Raw genomic sequence first — 12,566 nt, 5'->3', positions numbered from 1 at the left:
CGTGGTAAGCCAGGTACCAACTATGGTACCGGAGGCCAGAGAGGTCATCTTAGGAGACAGCACACTGTCAAATGGTTTGCGCACCTAGATGCGATCAAGAAAGGCCAAATTCAAGGAAACGTTGATGTTTCATCTGATGATGACGAGGAGGAAGAAGACGTGTCAAACACTTCCCTTACACCCAGTACCCCATTGTCAGCAGCACACCCAATGTGAGGCACACTAAGAGTGTTGGAGCGAGTGAGACACCAACGCACAAAAGTTCACCAGCGAGCAAAATTGGGTCAACGAAGTCATTATCAGCCCGTAAATGCTTGGTCCAGGGCAACATTAGAACAATGCTTACTTCAGACGTGCCATATGAACGCAACCACCCACTGACGCGTCTGTATAACACTAAGCTGGCTAAAATGCTAGCTGTGGACCTTCTCCCTTTTTCTTTTGTAGAAGCGGAAGGTTTTCTAGAATTAGTGGCAACGCTCTGCCCTAAATGGAAGGTTCCTAGCCGGTTCTATTTTGCCAGAGTTGCGGTTCCAGCACTACATGAAGATGTGCTGGAGGCGATTGGGGCAGCTTTGCAGAAGAGTGCTGTTCACACAATACATCTGACAACAGACATGTGGACCAGTGGCGCAGGCGCTGATTACATGTGCATCACTGCACACTGGGTCTCTTTTTCAGGTGTTAAAGCAAAGCTAAACGCAGGTGTTGACCCGGACAAAGTTTTCAAAGCTGCTCGGAAACATGCAACACTAGCCATGTTTGGCTTGGAGAAAAGTCACACAGCAGAAAACCTTTTGGAAGAGTTTGACAAAAAGGTCTTGAAAATGCTATCCCCCCAAAAACGCAAGATTGGTTATGTTTCCACGGATAATGGTGCCAATGTAGTTAAGGCCATGTGGCAGGGTGACTATTTTAGAGTGCCGTGTTTGGCGCACTGTATCAACCTGGTAGTTCAAACATTCTTGAGTGATAAACACAGTCCAGCGTTCGAGGTAATGGCCACCTGCCGCAAAATGTGCAACCATTTCAGCCATTCTTTTAAGGCCCGGAAGCATCTGAGGAGACTGCTACTTGAACGTCAAATGCCAGTGAAAGCACTCATCCAGGAGGTGGCAACACGTTGGAACTCAACCTTCTACATGCTTGAGCGTCTGTATGAGCAGTATACGGTACTCGATCACTATTTCTTCACAGAGGGTACATCTCAGAAGGAGGACATGCGGTTGGGTGCGGCGCAATGGGACATAGTTAAAAGCCTGACAGACATGCTTCATCCTTTTGAGTTCTTCACGCGTGCAGTCAGCCAGGAGGACTGTAATTTGGGAAAAGCTATCCCATTGTTGTGCATGCTGGAGCACCAACTGATGGCGGTGTCTTCTGAGTTTGAAAAAGATGAAAAAAAAAGACCATTTTATTTTGTCTGAGAAATTATTAGAGCGCCTACGTGGTGATGAACGTCTTCAAAAAATCAAGTCAGAACAGCATTACATTTGTGCTACTATTCTGGATCCACGCTACAAAAAGGCGCTGGCAGGCGAAGCATTCTTTCCTTTTGCTGATGCAGATGTTCAAAAGTACAAACATTGGTTAGCCTTGTCAGCCAAGAGGTTTGAAAAAGAACGGCAGGTTATTGAAGGAGAAGCAGCATCAGCAGGCCATCCCCAGTCACAAGAATCCACTTCTGCACCTGTGGCTGGGGCACAAGTGACCTCTCAGCCGTTAAAGACACCGGCAACTGGATCATCTTCTGCACCACACACAACACTAACAGTGGCTGCTGAGGAGGATTGGCTAAGTTTGCTTGGGTATGGTTCTCGAAAAAATGTCAAAGGCACAGCAAAAAGTAAGCAAAGTGGAGGAACCGTTGATGACCTTGAGTCGATGGTGCAGGACTATATGAATGACTCAACAGAGGTCTTTCTTAATGATGAGCCATTGCAGTATTGGCATGGCAAAAAACAATTGTGGCCACAGCTCTCCAACCTGGCTATAAACTATTTGTCTTGCCCACTCGCTAGTGTGTCTTCTGAACGTGTTTTCAGTGCTGCTGGTGGCATTGTAACTACCAAACGGAGCCGCCTCTCGCCCAAAAATGTGGAGCGGCTGACAATGATCAAGATGAATCAGCACCTCATACCACCAGATTACAAAGTACGAGAAAGCACGCCGCATGAAGACGAGGAGGACGGCAACGTAGATGAGGGGATTTGTTCTCTGTTCGGTGGCACTGACCTCATCCTGCCTGAATTCGCAGAGTATGATGACGAAATCTTGTTCTTATTCCCTGACACCGAGCCCTGAAAATGAGACAATCAATCAAGAACTTTCTTTTTCGTCCTTATTCACTTTTATTCCTGTGTGCTGTGTGTCTCTCTTTCTTTGTTTTGCACAGTTAATTTAATTCAAACTTTAATCACCTAATCCCAAAAACAAGACCATCATCAGAACTGTCTTCACTTGTTTGCTTATTGATTTGAAGGTGCCGCAGTCTACATTCCTCAGGTTCACAAGTTCTGAAGAACATGCTCCTCTATCCTCCTCCTCCAGACTGCGATTTCCCTCAAAGCAGAGTGCTGGATTACGCCCAATGAAGAAAGACTCAGCACTTGTGGGGGTGTTGTACTTCTTTGCGGGTGAGTTGACGGATTTGGGCCCATTGCTGTGAAGCTCTAATAATGGACAAAAGTGTTTTGGACCAAATATGAGGTGGAAATTTCTTGCCGTTTTTGCTGACTTGCTTGCCTTTGGGGTGCTCTTTGGCGGGGTTCCGGGTGTTTGTGGGTGATATTTGGTGTCTGGGAGCACTGCTGCGACAGTCTAATCTTGATTGCATTTGCTTTTCAGGAAATCCGTGGTGGAAAACAGGAGTTATGATCATTGATGATGATGACCTAGCTGCACAGCGGCGCGTTTGGACCGAAGGCCGAGAGATATTGTAAGTATGAGATTTAGCTTTTTCGCTGTTTGGGGGTGTTGTCGGGTGGTTTTTTCCGGGTGGGTTGGCGGGTCTTGCCTGGGGCATTCCTGGGAAGGTCTAATACCGGATAGAAGTGTTTTGGACAAAATCCTTAAGGAACAGCCTTTTTTTTGCTATTTCTTCTGTCATCTTGCTCAATGTAGCGTTTTGGGGGGCTTCCTGCTGTTTGTGGGTGGGTTGCGGCCGGGGTCTCTGTCGAAGCACTGCTGCGACAATCTAATCTTGATTGCATTTGCTTTTCAGGAAATCCGTGGTGGAAAACAGGAGTTATGATGATTGATGATGATGACCTAGCTGCACAGCGCCGCGTTTGGACCGAAGGCGGAGAGATATTGTAAGTATGAGATTTAGCTTTTTCGCTGTTTGGGGGTGTTGTCAGGGTGGTTTTTTCCGGGTGGGTTGGCGGGTCTTGCCTGGGCATTCCTGGGAAGGTCTAATACCGGATAGAAGTGTTTTGGACAAAATCCTTAAGGAACAGCCTTTTTTTTGCTATTTCTTCTGTCATCTTGCTCAATGTAGCGTTTTGGGGGGCTTCCTGCTGTTCGTGGGTGGGTTGCGGCCGGGGTCTCTGTCGAAGCACTGCTGCGACAATCTAATCTTGATTGCATTTGCTTTTCAGGAAATCCGTGGTGGAAAACAGGAGTTATGATGAATGATGATGATGACCTAGCTGCACAGCGCCGCGTTTGGACCAAAGGCGGAGAGATATTGTAAGTATGAGATTTAGCTTTTTCGCTGTTTGGGGGTGTTGTCAGGGTGGTTTTTTCCGGGTGGGTTGGCGGGTCTTGCCTGGGGCATTCCTGGGAAGGTCTAATACCGGATAGAAGTGTTTTGGACAAAATCCTTAAGGAACAGCCTTTTTTTTGCTATTTCTTCTGTCATCTTGCTCAATGTAGCGTTTTGGGGGGCTTCCTGCTGTTCGTGGGTGGGTTGCGGCCGGGGTCTCTGTCGAAGCACTGCTGCGACAATCTAATCTTGATTGCATTTGCTTTTCAGGAAATCCGTGGTGGAAAAACAGGAGTTATGATGATTGATGATGATGACCTAGCTGCACAGCGCCGCGTTTGGACCGAAGGCCGAGAGATATTGTAAGTATGAGATTTAGCTTTTTCGCTGTTTGGGGGTGTTGTCGGGTGGTTTTTTTCGGGTGGGTTGGCGGGTCTTGCCTGGGGCATTCCTGGGAAGGTCTAATACCGGATAGAAGTGTTTTGGACAAAATCCATAAGGAAACACCAGTTTTGGCACTTTTTGTAAGTTAGGGTTCGTTAGGGTTAGCCCTAGCAGCAGGATTGCATGTGTTTCGGGGGGTTCTATTGCAACGCAGTTCTGGTGTTGTAGAGCACTGTTGGAGCGATGCTGGCTATGGATACTTTTGCTTGCTTGCAAGTGGTTTGAATACAATCCACGGTCTGTATTTGGGCCTACTGTTACTTTCAAAGTACGTTTTGTAACCATTTTTCTGCTAGGCATCGTTTTTGGAGATCTGATTGGGGTTCTTCTACATTTTTGCGACTGGCTTTAGTAAGGGTCTTGGTGGGAGCATTGCTGGGAAGGTCAAATTTTGTTCTAAAACACAGTTTACAGTACACCTACCTTGAGGGGAAAGATCCGCTATAATATTTTGGCCATACTTATTTATCCTTAAAAAGGTGACTCAGACAGAGCACGCAATTTCAAAAATATTGTACTGTCTATTAGGGAAATCAAAGTGTCACTTTTTGAACCACACAGCGTACATACCTTTTATTTATTTATCAGTGGTATTGTAATAGCACTTCCTGTTTTCCGTTCAATAATTACAGGCCGGGTTTCAGTCAACATCCGCCAGGCAGGCAGTGGACAGGGTGTCTTCTGTCAGTGGTCACCAACATTGATGGACGAAGCGTCAGCTGGAATGGAGGAGTGCCGCCAATAAGAGGAATTGTTTGCTGCATGCAACTTACTTACCAAATTCAACAGGACAACTCCAACAACATACGCAATACAGATACAGTATCCATTGTTTTATTCTATGAGTGTGACTGCATGTGCTTAGCTTTAGTTTGTAACCAAAGATTGTCTTTATCTTCAATTATTGTTTGTCCATGCTCTGCTTTTTTTTTCTTCTCTCAACAAAACCTACCCAAAAAGAAACCCCCATTCCCATCCATTTTACAAACCCTAACCCTCTTCCCCCGGGCTGTGTTGTTTTGCTTGATGTCTGACTAAAATGACATCAATAATTCCACACACTTGCTGGGGAGGATAAGGTCATAGCAACAGGCTGGTGAAGGAATACGAGGATATCTTCTAGACTTACTCAGCTTCAGTAATATATCTTCTAGTAGTAGTAGCCAATGTCAAATAAATTCAACGCAAGTACTAGTTATACTTGCAAGCAAATACTTTACCATTTGTTAGGCTACATTATGGCACTGTTCTAGTGTACTGTCACCTGCTATATTCTCGATCGTACCGTAACCGTTGTAATGCTACAGTAAGGACAAACAAGGTTTCGTTTTCTTTTTTTCCATAGGCATGCAACTGCCACTGTGTCACACCACTAGTACCACCGCAATGAGGAAATGTCACCCGCCCAGGATTGACAACGTTAATCCCCATTTCACGTGGAGCCAGCCCTGGGCCTAGCCCTAATTTCTAACACAAATTACAGGTAAGATAAGCGTTTGGTGGGAGGTAGTATAATGGAGTATTATTTCGGAGTAGACAAGAGATTGACGGTTGTACTACTAAAGTCCTACGACTGTTCAGGAAAACAAAGTTACTGTTACACCCCCGTCCCCCACCCACCAGACTGAAAAGCAGTAAAAAACAGGTATGGTCAGATAAAGTTTAAAAATGTATATTTATGTAGCCCTAACAAAATAATCTCCCTCAAGACCCACCCTAACCCCAACGATTGTCTTTGAAACGTCCCAAAAGGATCCCAACTCCCAAATCCCACCCCCCAAAAGTCTATAAAAAAAGGGCAAGGGACACTCCACTACTGGAGGGTGCTGGTGCATTTTGCGGCATGGGCATCATACTCCTTGCGGAGGGTGGCAAGCTCGGAGCGGAGGCCCTTCACCAAGTTCTTATACTTCTGGACCTCCTGCTCCAGGTTGGACATTCGGACTCGTAGGCGGCGTTGGCGTTCCTTGCAGCTCCTGTGGGGGGTAGCTGGTCTTTCTGTTGCTTGGCGGTGGCGGTTGGCTTTGTTAGCCCGGCTCGGTCCCGCTGGAGCACTGCGCATGCTGGCGTCCCGTGGGGTCACGGAGGAGGATGCAGCGGTCCCAGTCGAGGTTGTTGTTGTTTCACCGCTCGACTGCGTGTCCTCCTCCTCCTCCAGGGCCACCAGCCGCCGATATTCGGCGACAGTGGCATCCAGCCTCCGTTGCCGGGCCATTCTAGCCTGCTCCCTCCGTGTTGTTGATTTGGAAGGAGCAACTATATGAAGAAAGAAAGACATAGTCTGTAACCAATGCTCCTTAGCATTAATAACACAAAGTGATTGAGCTGAAAGTTGGGTCACAGGTAGCAAATTGAAAGCACAGTACATAAATATTGAGGACAGTATCTATGTAACCTCCCACTTCTGCATCCTTGCTCTAACATTAGTGGTAGTTTAATGAACAAATTCTACGACCACTATGGACTTCCATTACAGTCGACTATGACAGTACACCAGTCTTATTCTTCTTCTTCTCTCTTGTTTAGGAAAATTGGTACGTTATCTTATGCAAGCCGGCAGAATGACATGGACAGCACAGTGAACTTGCACCCGAGAAAAAAAGTTGCACACCATGATGAGTGAGACAGACTTGCGTTACTGTACCGGTCCAGTACATGCAGGTGGTGAAGCTATTACTTTTCTATTACGGGTGGCACTGAGAATACTCTGTTACAAGGGCTACTGCTTAATTAATTTACCTTTCACCCTACAGTGCAAATGAGTACTAGAAAAGGAAAATGAAGAAGCTAACTAATTTGATTATCTATCACTTCACATGGGACGTATTTGATGACATATGGAATGACTTTAGGTGCTTTGCTTAATATTGAGTGAACAGTGATACACCCACACATGAATGACGTACTACAAGTAAAGTAAAGTTATTAAGAGAGGTACGGAGTGTCCACCGTAATAACCAGATATATGCTGTAATTGCAGACGCAATACAAAGTACTGCTACTATTCATGGTAGTATTGGACACATTTACAATTTCTTTTCCTTGCCTTCCCTGCACTGGAACGGACGTGCGGGTGCGGTGGTACATGCTCTTCAAGGTAACACTTAGTTCATCCAGCGACCATCTACTCTCTCTAGATACACATGTGCTATCTAAGAGTCAGAGAATACCATGCTCCAGGCATCCATTCAGTCAAAGTATACGCACACATACAGTTTCTGTTTCACCCACCCAGGCTGCTGTCCTTCCACCCATCCTTGCTTCATCATTGACCCAGCCATGCACCATACCATATTCTTCCCTTCCCAGCCACCTCGGGGGCCAAGTAAACACATATCGTTCTTCTTTGCCAGCCATCATACAATTTCGCGTCCCACTTACTTACACCCTTCTTTCGCTTTTCGTTCATCCCATCCATCACGTTCGTCTAAGAACTTATTGGGATTCTTCTCACCAAAAACTTCACAGCTAAGTCGAAGTACATTTCGAGGAGGCTACTACCTGGTTGATTTGTAATACACCCGTGCAGAAAGCACACTATGCAGTCTTCAATCTCAATAAGTAAGGAATATATAGCTTACCTGTTTCCGCCACCACCGTTTGAACCCCCACAGGACCGTCCGCCGACTCTTGCACCGCCTCCTCCCCAGAGTCCTCCGAGTCCTCGCCCAACACAGCCACCTCCGCGCTGGCCCCGTCACCAGATGTTACACCTACAAAGTACATTTAAGAATGTTATAATACACCACTCACTACTATATAATATTTGGTCTAGGAGAAATGTTAAAAAAACAGAATACAATGTAATAATTTGTGACTGTCTACTCCAAAGTAAAAATGTCCCTTTTTCCAGGGAAGGCTGTTGTCTTGCTGCACTTTTATGCACAACTGATGAATGCTTGCTTTTTATTTTTAACACGCACCACTTTTTCTCCTAACAGACAGAAGCTTGACTCCTAAGAACACGACCAGGATCAAGTTCAAACCAGGTGAGAGCTCGGCTCGACCACAAGAAATGTGTCCAATTAATCGTCAGCACTAACCACTTTTCCGTTTTCAGTTAAATAGTTTTATGACAAAGTAGATTTTAATAAATGTGTTTACTTTTAATAAAGCTTTTAAACTTAACCCCTTTGACGCTCATGACGAGCTGGGCTCGTCATGAGGTAGCCTCCTCGCACGCTCATGACGAGCCCAGCTCGTCATGTAAAGTGCACTTTACGGATTCCCAGCGTACGGGCGGAATTCCGCCCGCACGCATGCGGTTAAATAGACTCTGTGGTTTTTGGTCCTCCAGACTAGAGTGGATGAGCTAAAGGTTTTGGAATTTTTGCAAGCATGAGTGCCTCTGACACTTTTTGACTGTGCTGTGACTCCGTACTCTCTTGTCCTGCCTACGATAATCTAGAGATCATTGGGGATCAATAATCGGTGACTTCGGGAGCTGAATGACTCTGCCACACTATCTAGTCAGTAAGGAGACAGTGCATAGAGCTATTGCTGAATAGAATGGGAGTCCAATGGAATTGCCAAATGTCCAATCTTAGTTAGCTACACAGACAGACTAATAAGAATAATCTAGTAATACCACAGGGAGTCATATTAGAGCCAGGATAAGAATTTATATTCAGTCTACAAGAAGATCAAAGACGATTTAGAAAAAATCGAATGAGGAACGCTAGGAAAAAATAGGTACTCTTTATTACAATTAAAACTTACTGGGGCCAGCAAAGGAGCCCTCGCCTGCCCGATCCTGGCCTGCATCCTGAACAGCACCCTCCTCCTCCTGTGTCCTCTTGCCCTTGGGGGGAGCTGATGTACAACATGAAAGAAAGAAAGACCAGAAAACATGGATGAGATTTGTCAACCAAATCAACCATTTCAAAAGAACAATAACAACATTTTTTGGAGAAATAGCAAATAGATAGACAACTATTCCACGGGATCTATCTCATGTGGTATACTATGTTATTCGTATTGCCTGATTTGCGGACCGTTGACTTAGAAAGTTCCTGTGTAACTCAATAAACAGACTACTAAAGAGGTTTGCCTAGGCCTGGCACTGCAGGCAGCAGTCCGCAGCACGCGAATTGACAGACAAAGTCCATCCTGCTTGCAGATCAGTGAATACTCAAACTATCAATCCACCCACCACCACCACTATTTCTTCTTATAGCCATGTGTCTAAAGGAAGGAGTGGACTTCAGTCTGTTGGGGCTGATTTAGAAGTCCCTTGCGGCTCATTTTCCTCCATTGTTGCGTGACTTTTGTGACGCTGCGGCAGAACAAAAGACTCGCCATGGTGTTGGTGCGGCGTATATATAAAAAAAAAAAGAAATTATGGGCGATGCATCACGTTGTAAAGCCCTGCGCCATCAGGGGGCGTTCCGGCGCAAGGGAGGGCGTACCTGCGCAGGGACGAATCCTAAAAGTGGCTGAGGGAAATCTACAAGATGTCAATCAGTCACTTTTAAGACAATGATGCATGAGTCAAACCCTGCGCGCTTGAAGCCGACGTACGGCTTGATGCAGCATTGGGGAGATAGGGTACCCCAGAGCATTGCTGGAGCAGCGCCATCGTTGGCACGCAACTCCAGCAATGCGCCGCCTTTACGGCACAGATGCGTAAGGCTTCTGTGACGTTTTGGGCCAATGGGTGGTGGTGGCATGGCACACAATTACTGCCGCATCCCTGCTACTTTGCAGGGATGCGCCGGTAATTGAAAATATGACCCTTAGTGTCTAGCATTACGCAGTTCTTATCTTTACACTACACTCATACATAATTTCTCAGGCCAATGAAATGAACACAATGTACAAAACAAATAAGCATAGTAGCAAGCAAGGCTACTGAGAAGGAGAGCAGTGCACCTGAAATGCATAGAAGATTTTGAAATATAATGTACCTACAATGTAATCGGCAGCATTATTGCTCTTGGTAAAGAACAAATATTTGCAAATAACAGAGCCGGATAAAACAGAGTAGTGATGAATAGCTACTACTACTCACCAAGCCCAGGGACCTCTACGCCGAGCGCGTCCAGCAAGTCCTGTTCCCGGTCCATGACATCGGTCCAGCGGTGGGTGGCCTGGTTATATGTGCGCCGGACCCCAGAGAGCTTATACATGGCCCGGCACACCTTCTCCCACCGCTTCCGGCGCTCCCGGATGCCATAGCCAGTCGCGATCTTGCCGCCTCCCAGGATCGTCTTGGGGAGGCGGCGCTGGACGTGGAAGATGAGTGCCGCCACTTCCTCCGCGCTGAAGATCTCCCGCGGCACCACTTGCTCCCCCCTCAAACGCCCGCACGGGAGCCGGGCACGGGGTGCGGGACCCTTCCCCTTCTCAGGGTGCTTCCCGGCTCCCTTTACCATGGTCTGGGCAGAAATAAACTTAAATGATAAAGAAGAAATAGAATAGTGAAGAAGAAAAGAAAAGAGTTTAAAAAAGTAGTTTAAAAGTAACTAAAAGTAGCAGAAAACACAAAAATATACAGCTAGAAAAATAGAGGGATAGATAATAAGTAAAATAGATTAAATAAACTTCAAACAAGCAAAGGATGGCAAAGATTCAGAGAGGATACAGAAAGCATGCCCAGGACCATAGCAATGAATGAGAAACAAGATGTCCGCGCCCGTTCACAACCGCGTGGGTAAGTTCGCGCGAGATTTTCCTCGCGAGCACGCGCGAAATTGTACTAGCGAGCAGCACAGTTTGCGAGATTACACATAGCGGCCGGAAACGGAATTACGTCACGCAAACAAGATGGCCGCGCCCGTGTACGACCGCTAGGGTAACTTGGCAAACGTATAGCTACAAGCGCCTCGCGAACACGCGCAAAAGCACGCGAACATACACGTCGCAAAAAAAAAATACGTGTATTCGCAAGCATTCGCGGCTCCCAAAATCGATCTCGCACGGATTCGCGCCCCAAAAAACGCGCGAAATTGCAGAAAAAACGGTTTTTGCTAAACTGAAAGCAATGAGCAGGTGCAAAAGTTCAAACTTAACATTTGTAACATTCACTGTAGTGCTTCCTGAGGGGCCCCTCCAGAGTTTGCAACTATTCTATGACCCTGCTATGACCCAAACAGCAGGCTCATAGAATAGCTACAAGTAGACCATAAAGGTCCTGTGAAAAAAAATTTCACTGCAACAGAAAGCAAATTACAGATAAGGAAGGAAGCAGGTGCCAGCCAGACTGGAACTTTCTAAATAACTGACACATTAATCAACCCCCAATTAATTCATGGCAGTTGAAGTAGGGTAGGTGTGCTTGCTTTTTTCACCCCCCATAAACTACAGTGATAAACAAACCTAATGGGTGGCAGTGAGGATGTACCAGAGGGTGGCATGGGTGTCCCAGAGGGTGGCAGTGGTGAAACAGAGGGTGCTGTGAACCTGTGATGATAAACCAGACGTAGAAACAACATAGTCGCGGCCGTTGCGTGCCGAAAAGTAAGTTCGCAATTGTGAAATTGTCCCAAAATCGTCGCGAACGCGCGCCAACACAAAAAACGGGAAAATCCGCAAATCCGCGAGAGTTCGCGTATCTTCGCGGATTGCGAATCCGTAAATCCGCAATTTCGCGTACGCGAGATCCACTAGATCCGCCCATGCTTACTGAAAACAAAGAGTTTCTGATGAAACAAAAGATCAGCAAACTGCAAAAGGATATTCAAAAGTTTGACAGGGAAAAAGTCTATCCTTATCTAAAGGCCGACTTTACTTCCAACAAAACCAGTTACTCCTCAGATGAGGGTACTAAGCAAACAAGGAGTGGATCCTCCTTGAGCAGCGACTCTAGCACAGGTAGCTGGTGCAACAACTATCCCAGACTTACAACATGACCGGGATACCCCCATTACCCTATGCAACCCTATCAAGGAACTCCCATGTGGCAATTTCCAGGGTACCCTCAGGGACCACCATGTTACCCAAAGGGGCCACCACAATTTTTCGCTGGGAATAACAAGCCTTTTATAGGAGGCTGGGGCAGAGGAAAAGGGCGAAGAAGAGGGAATATCAAACAAGTACACTGGCAGGAACAGCCCCAGAACTCCGTAGAGACCAGGAGCATGACCAGGGGGAAGGAAAACTAGTGGTGTATCTCTTCCCCAGGAACCTCACGGAGACAGAATCACCAGTCCTTCGCAAAGGTCTAGGCTATGTTCCCACTCCTAAAATTGATCATTTCGGAGACCAATGTGAAATACATAGCTTCTTTCGCAAAATGAGGCTCAATGCATTCTTAAAAGATAGACCTACACAATCCAGAAATGACACAGGGTTACGAAATACCTCAACCTTTACACCAAACAACAGCATGGTGCCCAATGAAACTCTAACCTTTGAGCAAGCGGTGCTCAAAGACTCGACAATTGACAGATCCAATACCCCCTTTCATAATTTCTCT

The sequence above is a fragment of the Lissotriton helveticus genome, chromosome 4_1 (assembly GCF_964261635.1).
Source record: "Lissotriton helveticus chromosome 4_1, aLisHel1.1, whole genome shotgun sequence".
NCBI classification, from domain to species: domain Eukaryota; kingdom Metazoa; phylum Chordata; class Amphibia; order Caudata; family Salamandridae; genus Lissotriton; species Lissotriton helveticus.
This window is presented reverse-complemented; position numbering follows the sequence as displayed.